Here is a 15,100-nt window from a genome sequence, read left to right on the forward strand (position 1 = left end):
CATGGGGTCGCAAAGAGTCAGACATGACTGAAGCGATTTAGCACGTTGTTGCAATGCTTCCCAGTTAGCACTGGTGGTAAAGAACACATCTGCCAATACAGAAGACTTAAGAGATGCAAGTTCGATCCCTGGGTTGGGAAGATCCACTGGAGTAAGAAATGGCAATCCACTCCAGTATTCTTGCCTGGAGAATTCCATGGACAGAGAAGCCTGGTGTGCTACAGTCCATGGAGTCACAAAGAGTTGGAACATTGACTGCACAACTAATACTTTCACTTTTTTCATAGTTGGGTATGTAACAAATCCAAAAGAATATACAAACAGTAGAACTAAAAGTGAATTTAACAAGTTCCTGTATAGAGAGCCAATATGGAAAAGAATCAAAAGGATGGCTATATAAGAACAAGAAACAAACAGAAAATAACTATTTAAGTGATATAATTGGCAATGGAATAAAAATACTAGAAATTAACCTAACACATAATGTGCAAAGATCTCTATACTAAATCTACAGAACAGTACTGAAAAAACTTAAATAAGTGGTGGCATTTTTATTGTGGTTTGCGGGCCTCAATAGAGACATGTCAAGTCTATGATTAAGGGCTCTAAATATTGTAAAGATGATCATTCTCAAATGGTCTGTAAATGTACTGTAATAGTAATCAGAATCCCAGAAATATTTGTGAAAATTAAAAACCTAACTCTAAAATTTGCATGAAAATGAGCAAGACTAGCCAAGATAATCTAGAAGAAAAATAAAACTGGAATACTTATCCATCAGATATCAGGGTTTATTCTAAAGCTACAGTAATTAAAGCAGTGGGCGCTGGGTCAAGGACAGACAAATGGGCCAATGGAACAGACTAGAGGGTCCAGAAGTGACTGCCGTACACCCAGTCATTTGATTTAGGACAAAGGTTACAGTGCTTCAGAGAATGATGGTAAATCATATGGAGTCAACTGACTATTCATTTGGAAAGCCAAATTTCTTTACCCTTACCTCACACTACGCAGTAATCAACCAAACTCCATTTGGACTATAGCTCTAAATATGAAAGGTGAAACAATAAAGCATCTGAAAGAAACATTGTATTTTTATCTGATAAAGAGCTAATCAAAAGCCTCTCCTCTGCTCTTCAAAGGAGAAAAATATTTGTGATTAATTTAAACTAAATCAATGCAAATACATTTTAATTATTATCATTATGGAAAAAACAAACAGAAGAAAGAAAACATAAGAGAACAAATTTAAGACCTTAGGACAGACAAAAATTTCTTTATCTGGTAACTCTTTCTTATCTGGTCTAAGATAAATCAGACTTCATTAAGAACGTCTGCTATCAAAAAACCATCAGAGATTGAAAATCCAAATCACAGAGGAGGGAAATATTTTCTATACACACATCTGATAAAGACTCATTTCTAGAATATGTAAAGAGCTCTCACAAATGAATAAGAAGGCAATCTCATAGAAAAAATGGACAACAGCTTTGAATTGGAGCTTCAGAATGTGGGAAGCACATGTGGCAATAACTATATTAAGGTGTTCAAATTCATTCATCATCAGGGATATATTAATACAAATTAAAACTACACTGAGAGGACTTTCCTGGTGGTCCAGTGGTTAAAAATCCACCTGCCAATGCAGAGGCCACGGATTTGACCCTTGGTCCAGGAAGATCCCACATTCCATGGAGCAGCTAAGCCCCTGTACCACAACTTCTGAAGCCTGCACGCCCTAGAGCCTGTGCCCTGCCGCAAGAGACGCCGACGCGATGAGAAGCCCATGCACTGCAATGAGAAGCAGCCCCTGCTCACTGCACCTAGAGAAAGCTGCATGCAGCAACAAAGACACAGCATAGTCAAAAACAAAAAGTCAATTAAAAACAAGCAAAGCTACAGAGATACTACTGCATGTCTACCAGAATGACTAAAATGAAATGAAATGAAATAGAGTATCCTGACTGTGAATGGAACACCTACAAACCTGATTCACTGCACCTGGGATAGAATTGGGAGGGTACTCTGGAAAATGTGATCTATCTCTACTGCATAGGAATTCTAGCTCCCTCACCCCCACCCCCATCCAATGTCCAGTGTAGTCAGGCAGGCCTCCTATGTCTGGCAGCTACACTATCTGGGACAGGAGGTCTGTGGGGTCGCCAGAGCAAAGAGAGGAGTGAAATGAGTAGAAAGTTCTCAAGGGCCAGGCTCTGCCCTCAGACCACTGAACACTCAGTCACTGGCCCCAACCTAAGTGCCAGAGATAATGAGGGCTGGAGACAAGTGGACAGCCACTTGGAGATTTAAAAAAAAAAAGAAAAAAGATCTCTACTGCATATATTTCACTAAAGTAATTCCAGATGAATAAAAATGTCAATATTAAAAATCAAAACAGGAAGTAATGACTGCATAATCACCCGGCAGGAAAGATTTTACCTGGTAAATTCTAAAACCTGAAGCTACAAGAGAAAACATTCATATTTGGTTATGTAAAAATAAAAATTTTCTGCAGGATGAAAGAAAAGCATCAGAAGCACATTCAAAAGTCAAATGTCAACAGCAAATATTATAAAAGAAATAAAGGGAGAGAGGAAGAGAGGAAGGGAGGGAGTATGAAAGGAAAGAAGGAAGGAGAAAGACACACTTCATATAACAGATTAAAGCTAATTTCTTTAATGTATGAAGAGCACCTAAAAATCTATAATGGAACAATCAACTGCCCAGAGAAATGGACAAAGAATAGAAAATGATCACTCATAAACAAGATAGCACATGTGGTTCTTTTTTTTTTTTTTCTGTTTCTATTTAATCTCCAGTCTCATTAAATGGCTGCAGAGTCTTTGATGCACATTTAACAGATCTTTATTGAGTTTCTACTAGGTATCAGGCTCTGAGACAGAGAAATTCAGAAATGCTGATTGATTTGATCTAATTGATTGATTTCAAAAACTTAGAGCATAATGGACATTCAAAGGATTTATATGGTTTTTCTAACCATTTTTATTGAAGCTTAGTTAATTTACATTATGTTAGTTTCAATGTACAACAAAGTGATTCAGTTATACATATATCCATATATATCCTTTTTCATATTCTTTTCTATTATAGATTATTACAAGATATTGAGTATAGTTACCTGTGCTATACAGTAGCTCCTTGCTGTTTTATCAATTTTTATATATAATAGTGTGTATATGTTAATCCCAGCGTCCTAATTTATCTCTCTGTTCCCCAGCCATCCACTATCCCCTTTGATAACTGTAAGTTCATTTTCTATGTCTGTGAGTCTACTTGTTTTCTAAATAAGTTCATTTATATCACTTTTTTAGATTCCACATATAAGTATTTGTCTTTCTTTTGCTTACTTATTTGACTGAGTACTGAGCTTCCCCAGTAGCTCAGATGGTAAAGAAATCTGCGTGCAATGTAAGAGACCCAGGTTTGATCCCTGGGCCAGGAAGATCTCCTGGAGAAGAGAATGGCAATCCACTCCAATATTCTTGGCTGGAGAATTCCATGGACAGACCATGAGGTCACAGAGTCAGACACGACTGAGTAATGCTTTCACTTTCTTCACTTAATATGATCATCTCTAGGTCCATCCATGTTACTGCAAAAGCCATTACTTCATTCCTTGTTATGGCTGAGAGGTATTCCATTGTATATATTTGCCACATCTTCTTTATTCATTCATCTGTCCATGGACACTTAGGGGCTTCCATGTCTTACCTGTTGTAAACAGTACTGCTCTGAACTTTGTTGTTGTTGTCCAGTCATTTAGTCGTGGTCAACTCTTTGTGATCCCATGAACTGCAACACACCAGGCTCCCCTGTCCTTCACAGTCTCCCAGAGTTTGCTCTAATTCATGTCCACTGAGTCGGTGATGCTATCTAACCATTTCATCCTCTGCCACTCACTTCTCCTTTGGCCTTTTTTGATGCTCCATTCTCAGCATCACGGTCTTTTCCAATGAGTCAGCTGTTCGCATCAGGTGGTCAAAGTATTGAAGCCTCAGCTTCAACATCAGTCCTTCCAATGAATATTCTGGGTTGATTCCCTTTAGGATTGACTGGTTTGATCTTTCTGCAGTCCAAGGGACTCTCAAGAGTCTTCTCCATCACCACAAAAGCATCACTTCTTCAGCACTCAGTCTTTATGGTCCAACTCTCACATCTGCACGTGACTACTGAAAAAAACTAGCTTTGACTATATGGACCTGTGTCAGCAAAGTGATGTCTCTGATTTTTAATAAGTTGTCTAGGTGGTTTGTCATAGCTTTCCCTCCTAGGAGCAAGTGTCTTTTAATTTTGTGGCTGCAGTCACCGTCTATAGTGATTTTGGAGTCCAAAAATTAAAATCTGTCATTTTTCTACACTTTTTCCCCTTCTATTTGCCATTAAATGATGGGACCAGATGCCGTGATCTTAGCTTTCTGAATGTTGAGTTCTAAGCCACTTTTTTCACTCTCCTCTTTCATACTTATCAGGGGGCACTTTAGTTCTTCACTTTCTGCCATTAGAGTGGTATCATCTGCATACATGAGGTTGTTGATATTTCTCCTGGCAATCTTGATTGCAGCTTGTGATTCATCCAGCCCAGCATTTCGCTGGGCTGCATAGACGTACTCTGCATGGAAGTTAAATGAGAAGGGTGACAATATACAGCCTTGTTGTACTCCTTTCCCAATTTTGAACCAGTCCGTTGTTCCATGTCCAGTTTAACTGTTGCTATGAACATTAAGTGGTTCTTAAACACAGTGAAGATTTTAAACCTCATTTCTAATCAAAGGAATGCAAAAACAAAACTTCTGAGAGGGACATTTTCAGTGATCAGATGGATAAAAGTCAAACACGTGAGAGCACAGGATGGAGACACAGACCTTCCCATCTCTGCCAGGTGTGCTGGGCAAAGCATGTCCCCCTTCACCTGGGCCATGAAGAGTGCACACATCATTTCAACCAGAAACGACTTGTAGGTGTTCAGTCTTTGGATCTTACTCGCTCATGGGAGAAGATATTGTGTGCCTAAGGCTCCTCATTGCAATATTCTTTGCAATGGCAAAAAAGTTCAGGAAGCAACCTTAGTGTCTATCAACAGAGAATGGATTGATGGATTGTGGCACAGCCACACGAAGGACTATTTGGCCGCCATTAAATGAATGATGGGATAATAATAATGTTCGTGCTGAGCTACAGAAAGATCACCAGGACCCCACTGAAGGAGAGCAGGGTGGGACAGAGGGTGGTGATGTATACATACAGACTGTGTTGGAACAGAGAGATTCATGGTCACCCTGACTGCATGCCTGTCCACCCCAACTGCCCAAAGCTCACACCCAAGGACCTGTGAAGAGAATTGCAGGGAACCTGGGACCCAGAGAGAAGACCAACCCTGCTCTGCATGCCCTTCAGATGATTTGCACTTGAATTGTGTGCGTGAAACAAAACAATTTTTTTAAAAACCCATTTATCTGGAAGCCATGGACCCTGGCAGCAGCTCTGGACTGCTGGTTCCACATGAGAGGTCCGGGCTTGTGTACTGTTATTAGATTTCTATTTTATCTTTCCACTCAAGGGCCAAAGGCACTTCTCCACGACCCCCACATTTTGAAACTATAGTCAAGAGAAACACTTTTAGTCTCCAGGACACAGGCCCAAGGGGACCCTGTGACAGGAGTGGGCTGGTCTGAACTCTGCCTTCGCTCTCAGTATCCCTCCCTGCCTTCTGACTTGCTTTTTCTCTCTTCAGGCCAGTGAATGCAACTGACTGGGAAAACAGCATCTTCCCCTCCTGTGGCTGCTCTTAAACCAAACAAGAATTCTGAAGTTGCTGAAACCGATTGTGAGTCTGACCAACCCCGCACAGAGTCTGGTCCATGACACCAAGACTGGACGGAAGGGTTTAAATCACTCCCCAGCCTACAGAATTGGCATGAAGACATTCGAGTATCTTAGAGATGAGCACTTTTCGCCAACGTGCTCAACCCAACAAGTATAACATTTTGATGAGAAAGATCATCTGTTTTTATTCTGAGAGACTTTCAAGAATACTATTACAATTCCATAAGCTCTTGGTAATATCTTAGGAGAGCCCGTAATACATTCTCACCATGCTGAGTTTCTATATTAATACACTCAAGTGCTAATGCTTCGGAGGCTTCCAGGAAAACTCGTGCCATCACAGTGAAAACAATTGCTGCGATTTCCATGGAGAGCACACCTGTCAGGTACAAGAGAACATTTCAAAACATCTCCTCCAACACCTGTGTTTATTTTTAAATGCATATATATTTTCACCAGGGAAGAAGGGAACAGAGAAAAACACATCAAGCAGAGCTGACTTGCAGGGAATTTGAATCAAATTGTTTGACAGTTGCCCACCACACTGAACACGGAAAGCAAATACCAATTAGAAACTAATTATCAGATCAAAATTTGATTATCCACAGGCACAAGACTGCAGAGATGTGAATAACCAGACTCACATGTGAGAACTCAATGCAGATCCAGAAAAGTGAGAAGAAATTGGTGATCTTCAGATGACTTGCTCTGGTGCAAGGATAGGAGGACACAGGGGCAGATGATGACAGCTGGGGGCCCATCTGGGCATTTGATTGAAAGTCCCAACAGGGGAGCCACGATGATCCCCTCTTCCCAGGTGGACACAGTGCTTCTTTAGGGCTAGTTCCAGCATCATCTGATGAGGCATCAGCAAAGGTCAGCACAGAGATTATAATCGGTTGGGAGCTTGGGCCAGATCTTGCAACTTTGCCCTTCTTGTCAGCTGTTATGTTTTCATTTAAATTAATTTGGAAAGGGGCTTCCTTGGTGGCCCACTGGTTAAGAATCTGCCTTGCAAAGCAAGCGACACCAGTTCAATCCCTGGTCCAGGAAGATCTCACATGCCAAGGAGAAACTAAGCCCTTGGGCCACAACTACTGAGCTCATGCTCCACAACTAGAGAAGCCACCACCATGAGAAGTCTGAGCACCACAACTAGAGAGTAGACCCTGCTCGATGCAACTAGAGAAAGCCCATGTGCAGCAATGAAGACCCAGCACAGCCAAAAAATAAAGTAAATAAGTGTTTTTAAAAACTTGTGTTAAAAGATAATTTGGAGGGAAATCTATTCTAAAATCCCTTTAGTTGACTTGGGAAAGGTGCCAGAGAACACAGGTTTGGGCACCACTCTCCTCCCAATCCATCAAGGGACCTGACCTTGGGCACCATGCTTGGTCCCACAAAAAAAGATGGGGCAGAAGAGGAGAGACCCCGTACCTCTCCAAACAGCCCACTGGGTCTCATTCCCTTCCTTTCTCTGTCTTAATGAGGGCTCTTTCTTCAGGTAGAGGAGATAGCAAGGGCTTGGATTCAAATCCCAGCCCTGCTGAATCTCTAAACTTCACTGAGCTTTGATTTCCACACTTGCTAAATGGAAAAAAATGGGAGGGTGGGTAATAGCTTTACTTTCATTCTTGGTTTTTTAAAATGTATTATGAAATGTCATACATTCAAAAGAGTGTATGTAACATGTGTAAACATCTAAAAGAACAGTAATACGACAAGCATGGTCTACCCGCCCCCCAACCTGAAGGCGTGTCACCCATAATGGGGTCGTCTTGTTCTTTTCTGTCACCTCTGCATACCCCAGAGCCCACACCTTCCTGAATGCTGTGTGCCTCCCAAACTGTCTTTTCTTTTTTTAAAAAAATGTGCGTTTATTTATTTTGCTTTTTGCTTTTGTTCTTTTTTTTCATTTTTTATTTATTTATTTGTTTTACTTTACAACATTGTATTGGTTTTGCCATACATTGACTTGAATCCACCACGGGTGTACATGTGTTCCCTATCCTGAACCCCCCTCCCACCTCCCTCCCCATCCCATCCCTCTGGGTCATCCCAGTGCACCAGCCCCGAGCATCCTGTCTCATGCATTGAACCTGGACTGGTGATTCATTTCACATATGATAATTTGCATGTTTCAATGCCATTCTCCTATATCATTCCGCCCTCACCCTCTCCCACAGAGTCCAAAAGACTGTTCAATACATCTGTGTCTCTTTTGCTGTGTCGCATACATGGTTATCGTTACCATCTTTCTAAATTCCATATATATGTGTTAGTATACTGTATTGGTCTTTATCTTTCTGGCTTACTTCACTCTGTATAATAAGCTCCAGTTTGATCCACCTCATTAGAACTGAGTCAAATGTATTCTTTTTAATGGCTGAGTAATATTCCATTGTGTATATGTACCACAGCTTTCTTATCCATTCACCTGCTGATGGACATCTAGGTTGCTTCCATGTCCTGGCTATTATAAACAGTGCTGCGATGAACACTGGGGTACACGTGTCTCTTTCAAATCTGCTTTCCTCAGTGTGTATGCCCAGCAGCGGGACCGCTGGGTCATATAGCAGTTCTATTGTATTTTGCTTTTTGACTCCCCTGGGTCTTCATTGCTGTGAGCAGGCTTTCTCTAATTCTGGTGAGTGGGGCTACTCGCTAGTTGCAGTGTGCAGGCTTCTCATTGCAGTGGCTTCTCTTATTGCAGAGCTCCAGCTCTAGGCACTCGGGCTTCCATAGTTGTGGTGATCAGGCTTAGTTGTCCCACAGAACGTGGGATCCTCCAGACCAGGGATCAAATCCGCATTGGCAGGTGGATTCTTAACCACTGGACCACCAGGGAAGTCCCCAGCTGTCTTTTCTTCATCCTCTAACATGTATGTTTGAATCCCTAAGCAATTTTAGCTTTGCAGGATTTTGAACCTTGTGCGATAAGCTCTTGCCCTATTCTGTAATTTGCCTTTTATTGGTGAACATCAAGCTTTAAAATTTCTTATTTTGAAATAGTTGCAAACTTACAAAATAGTTGCAAGAGCAATATGGATAACTCCCCCAGGCACTTTACCCAGATGGCCCAGGTTTTAACATGTTGCCATCATCACTTTTCCTCATCCTTCCTATGTGTATATATATATATATTCATTTTTTTCTGAATTATTTGAAAGTAAATTGCCCCTTTGCCCTTTAATATCCTGCTATGTGTCTCCTAAGGAAAAGGGTGTGTTCTTACATAATCAGAGTCCAGTGATTAAATCCGGAGCACTTAGTACGGCTACCTGCAGCCTCTATTCCAGCTCTGCTGGTCTTCCCAGGCATGCGCTTTACAGAACTTCCCCCTGGTACAGGGCCCAGGTCAGGGCCACATGCTCATCCCTCTTTAGTCTCCATCTCCAGAACAGCTTAGTTTTTCACCTTGCTTACAGTTCTTACAGGACGGGGCAGTAAGCCCAGAGGGCAGACCCCACTGGGTTTGTCTGGTATTTCCCTGTGCTCAGATTCGAGATATGCAGGTAGGCCAGGACCCTACCCACATGACCCCACCTGCGACCCTCCCCAGCTTCACCTCTGCAGATGAGTGGTGTCCACCTGCCTCCCTCCAGGTGATGCCGACTTGGATCACCTCTCTGGTGTTATCCACCATCTCCACTGCCTGGAGACAGCGTTTCCCCTATTCGCAGAGAAGCACTTTGAGACCACACACATGCCCTGACCCTCACCAACCCCTCCCAAACCCATTTAGAATTCATTGATGACTCTCCCCCAAGCCAGTCTTAACCACTAATGATGTGAAATTGTGGCAGTGTTCTCCAATACCCTCCATGTTCATCAGCCAGTCTTCAACCATGAAGAGCCCCCCTTCTCCCTCAATGACCTACATATTTCCTGAACTATTCATTTGCCTGTTTATTATCAGCATAGACTTACAGTCCACTGCTGTCCTGATTTCCTTTGATGATCTTATTATCCCAGATTTGGCCAAGGAGAGCAACTATGTCTTTGCAACATCCCCATCATTTTTCATGTATATCCCATACTGAAAACTGCAGTCCACCCTCACAGGTTTCCCCATACCTTCCTCACTGTGCCTCTTTTTTTTTCATTCACAGGGGGAGACCCTTTTCACTTCAGACACAGATTTTCACTTCAAAGCATCCTCTGTTGAACAGGCATTCTGAATTTTAACATAGTCGCATTGATCAATATTCTCCTTTATAGTTACCGTTCATTTTTATACCTTGTTTAAGTAATTCTTCCCTACCCCGAGATCATAAAAATATTTTTCTTACACTTTTCTTCTAAAAGTGTCATTGATTTTCCAATAACTTTGAGAAACTAGATAATTTACAATAGAAAAAAATAAGAAAACTGACTAAAGACTGATAAAAAATCTGTGTAAGTCAATGTCCATTAAAGAAACAAACCAATTATCAGAAATCTCTTTTCCTCCCTCAAAAGACACCAAGAAGAGGTGGTTTGTCAGCAATTTTTTAATAAACCAAAGAATGAATTATGCTGAGATTTGAAAAATAAGAAGAAAAATTTTCAGAGACTGAAAAGGAGGGAAAACTACACAATTCACTATATAAAACTGGTATAAAATTGATGGCAAAGCTTGCAAAGATGATAAAACAATAGATCAATTTCATGCATAAAGATATACATAAAATATTTTTTAAATATATTAGCTGATCAAGTGTCATTTTTAAAAGATTACATTTTATGACAAGGCTATCCCTGGAGGTAAGAATGTTTCAACATCCAAAAATTCCTTAATGCAGCATTTTCACAAATAAAGAAGAAAACACATTATGAGCATTTCAGTTGATGTACATGCTGAACCTCACTGATAATCAGGAAAAACATCTAAACACAAGATTGAAAATTTTCCCACTCCTCAGATTAGCAAATGTAAATAAATTGTGAAATTTTTATAAAATGATGTGCTTTGCAGTAGCTGAAGTAAATGAGCAAGACCTGAGATGTGTCAACATGGAAAAATTTTTTAAAACCTGATATTGAGTTTAAAAATTGTTTCAGGTGATATAGGATATCATTTTGTTAAATGTTCAGACACCCAAAAACCTTTTATATTTAATACATGCAAAATTAGAAGACACAATAATCAGTTGGTAAGCATAGGTTCCAACTATACACTTTCCAATAGTTAGTTGGTAAGCATAGGTCCCCAGTTCAATTCCTGGGTTGGGAAGGTCCACTGAAGAAGGGATAGGATACCCACTTCAATATTCTTTGGCTTCCCTTGTGGTTCAGCTGGTAAATAATCCGCTTGTAGTGTGGGAGACCTGGGATCAATCCCTGGGTTGGGAATATCCCCTGGAGAAGGGAAAGGCTACCCACTCCAGTATTCTTGCCTGGAGAATTATATAGTCCGTGAATTACATAGTCCATGGGGTCACAAAGAGTCAGACACAACTGAGCAAGTTTCACTTTCACTTTTCTTTCAAGCATAGGTGAAAGTGAAAGTGAAGTCCCTCAGTCATGTCCGACTCTTTGCAACCCCATGGACTGTAACCTACCAGGTTCCTCTGTCCATAGGATTTTCCAGGCAAGAATACTGGAGTGGGTTGCCTTTAGTTTGTGGCCCCTTGGTTTGTGGCCCCACCTCCTTCGTCAACATATATCTGTCCAAACTCTGCTTCTGTTGTCACCTCTCCTAGGACTCTGATGCTCCTGCCTCCCTCTTATAAGCACAGTTGTGGTGGTATTGAGCCGCCCTGATAATCCAGTATCCTCACCTCAAAATCTTTAATTTAATCCCACCTGCAAAGTCTCTTTTACCCAGTATGATCTGAAGGTTAGGTGGTTACCCTCACCTCCTGCAATCAGAACTAGACTCCAGGTTTCCTAAATTCTTCTGTGTCTTTTGGCTTATATGCCTTTTCTGGAAATATATGAAATCAGTGCCTTCATCCAGATAAGCCACGATATCTGCAATGACCACCAACCCGAAATATCATCAACGTGACACAGGTTTGTTTCTCCTGCACGGTCAGCTGCACCTCTCTGGGGCCGCTGTCCTTCCAGACTGATGCAGTAATACACATATCCAGAGACACTGTCCAGATCGCCTTGGTTAGAAGGGAGGGCTAGAGTTTGGGAACCAGCTACTAAACATGTCTCCCCAAACCATCACCTCCACTCATATTTCCTTCATCAGAGAAAGTCACATGGCCACTCCCAAATTACAGATGTCAGGAAGCGAACCCTCCCCAGCAGGAGGAATCAGATTGCACAAACACTTAGCCTCGCTCCCGATGGCCTGGCTTGGATGGGAGCTCACATCACAGGTCGGGCATGTGCGTGGTTTCTTCTGCAGCAAAACAACGAATCAGGAAAATAAAACTGAAGGTATAAGGGAGATAAAAAGGGAACTTTAATACCTCTTGCTAACATGTTGGTGTATCCTGAAAAACACAGAAGTCTGTGTCTTTTGTTATCTGCAGAATAAACAAACCCTTGGGCGTCCCTTGCAAGGGCACCTTGATGAGCCATTTTCAGGTGAAGCCGGAGCTGGCAAGACCCAATTCATCTTTGGGATTGTCACAGGCTGTACAGACAAGGACGGCAGCTTGGCCCCCGGATCTCCTTGGAGGACATCCGCCCACAGCCCCTGCAGGCAGTTTGTAGGATCATTAAATGATTCAGTGTGGGAGACTCCAAGGCAGGATTCTCAATCTTTCAACCTCTGAGGAAAGTTGCATTTTTTATTCTCCTTCACTGACTCCAGGTGTTGAGAAATAATCCACACATGCACAAAATGCACATATTGAAAATATTAGCACATTTTCCCACATCTTGCTCATCAATGGTATGGATGAATAAGCAACGCCTCGGAGCAGCCTGAGAGCATGTTACCTTCCACATCCCTGTGCCCTCTGCCCTTTTCACAAGCGTGGCATGAATGTGACACAGTCCCCGGCTCACTGCCCCTGACACCGAGGGTCCCAGGACTCCAGATGTGACATGTCTGAATCCCTACAGAGCATCACTACCTGAGATGTGCATCGATCTACTCTTTTCATCCTCAGAACAGCCCTTAGGCAGGTGCTGCCACTGTATGTATCTTACGGAAGAGATTGGGGGCTAGAGAGGTTGAGTAACTTGTCCAAGGTGACTGTTACAGGTAGGATCAAGATCTCCCCAAAAATGTGCTATGTCTTCACCCTCAGAGCCTCAGGATGTAACCTTAGAAGGAAATAGGATCCTTTTGGATGGAATCAATTAGAATGCGGTTGTTGTTGTTATTCAGTTGCTCAGTCATGTCCTCCTCTTTGTGACCCCATGGACTGCAGCACACCAGGCTTCCCTGTCCTTCACTATCTCCCGGAGTTTGCTCAAACTCATATCCATTGAGTTGGTGATGCCATCCAACCATCTCGTCCTCTGTTGTCCCCTTCGCCTCCTGCCTTCAACCTTTCCCAGCATCAGAGTCTTTCCCAATGAGTCAGCTCTTCCCATCAGGCGGCCAAAGTATTGCAGCTTCAGCCTCAGCATCAGTCCTTCCAATGAATATTCAGGGTTGATTTCCTTTAGGATTGACTGGTTTGATCTCCATGCTGTCCAAGGGACTCTCAAGATTCTTCTCCAATAATCTATAAAAGAAAAAGACTCTGAAAAAGAATAGATAGATGCATATGTGTAACCAAACCGCTTTGCTGTTGACCAGAAACTGACACATCATTGTAAATCAGCTCTGCTGGGCTTACTCACTCAGTCGTGTCCGACTCTGGGACCTCATGGACGGCAGCCCACCAGGCTCCTCTGTCCACAGGAATTCTCCAGGCAAGAACACTGGAGTGGGTTGTCATGCCCTCCTCCAGGGGATCTTCCCAATCCAGGAATCGAACCAGGGTCTCCTGCATTACAGGCAGATTCTTTACCAGCTGAGCTACCAGGGAAGCCCCATAAATCAACTATATTCCCATACAAAATAAAAATTTTTAAATGAAATCTGAAACTCTGAAAGGCATCCTGAGGTCAGCTTCCAGTGTGAGACCTGAGGTCAATGGTCTCAGCACAAAAGAACCCCTGTTATCTTCACATGAGCATCTCAGGTGCGGTTTAACCAGATCCAGAGACACAGTCCTCCACCCCCCGCTGGGTGCAGACTGCGGGTCTGTGTTATGCAGAGATGCAGACAGTCCACCCCCTGAGTCCTTGCCAAGGCTCAAGGGTCTGGAGTAACAGCACAGAAAGCAGTCCGCCCAGCTGTGTGAGCTCCCTGAGTGAAGTTGACCAGAACACAAAGCAGTTTCTGTGGACTCTGGTCCCCACCGCCCATATCCATGCACCGTTTTCAGTTTAAAGTACAACAGAGCAACACACGCAGGCGTGAACTTTAAACGGCATTCATCAGCAACTAGGCTTCCTGTATTACGTGATCACATCCTGAGAAATATGCAAATGCACGGTGTTTCCACTGCTGAGTGTTCACGTTATGCTCTCCGAGCACCGTAAACCCAGCCACGGCTTAGAGAATTCTCCCCAACACAAGCTTTCTGCAAACACCCTAGCTCGGAATTAATTAGCACAAGGCTACGGCTCCTCTGTGTGGTGTCTTGCCTTTGATGTGACATTTCCAAACAATCATCCTTTAAGAGAAAAATATCCAGCAGCTGGCCGTGAAGATTAAACTCCTTTACCTATGAAGGATAACTGGCTAGGCAAGTGGACTCAGACTGGAACGGCTGCAAACGGGCCCCAAGTAACGCTTTCCAACGGGACTGTTCACCCGACCCTGAGCCAACAGCAGTCTCACTGCTGGAACTACTTATCCTGAAAGGTCAGACTTGAATCAGAAACCTCAGTGATGCTAAAACCGGCACCGTTGAAAGAGAGTAAATAAAGTGGCATAGACGTAACCCATTAAAAAGAGATGCTGCAGCAGGAAGGACAAGGTGGAAGCACAGAGATGCTCTGGATTAACAGGTCGTGTTCTTCGCCAGGGCTGTTGTAACAAAGGGCTACAAATGGGGTGATTGAAACATCAGAAATTCACTATGGGACTCCTCTGGTGGTCCACTGGTTAAGAATATGCCTTGAAATGCAGGGGATGTGGGTTCAGTCCCTGGTGGGGGAAATAAGATCCCACATACCACGGACCAACTAAGCTCATGTGCCACAGCTAAGACCTGATGCAGCCAAATAAATAAACAAATAGAAAGATAGAAAGAAATTCATTGTCTCATGGTTCTGGAGACAAGAAGTACAGAATCAAGGTGTCAACAGG

This window comes from Cervus elaphus, chromosome 14 (genome assembly GCF_910594005.1).
Source record: "Cervus elaphus chromosome 14, mCerEla1.1, whole genome shotgun sequence".
Lineage (NCBI taxonomy): Eukaryota > Metazoa > Chordata > Mammalia > Artiodactyla > Cervidae > Cervus > Cervus elaphus.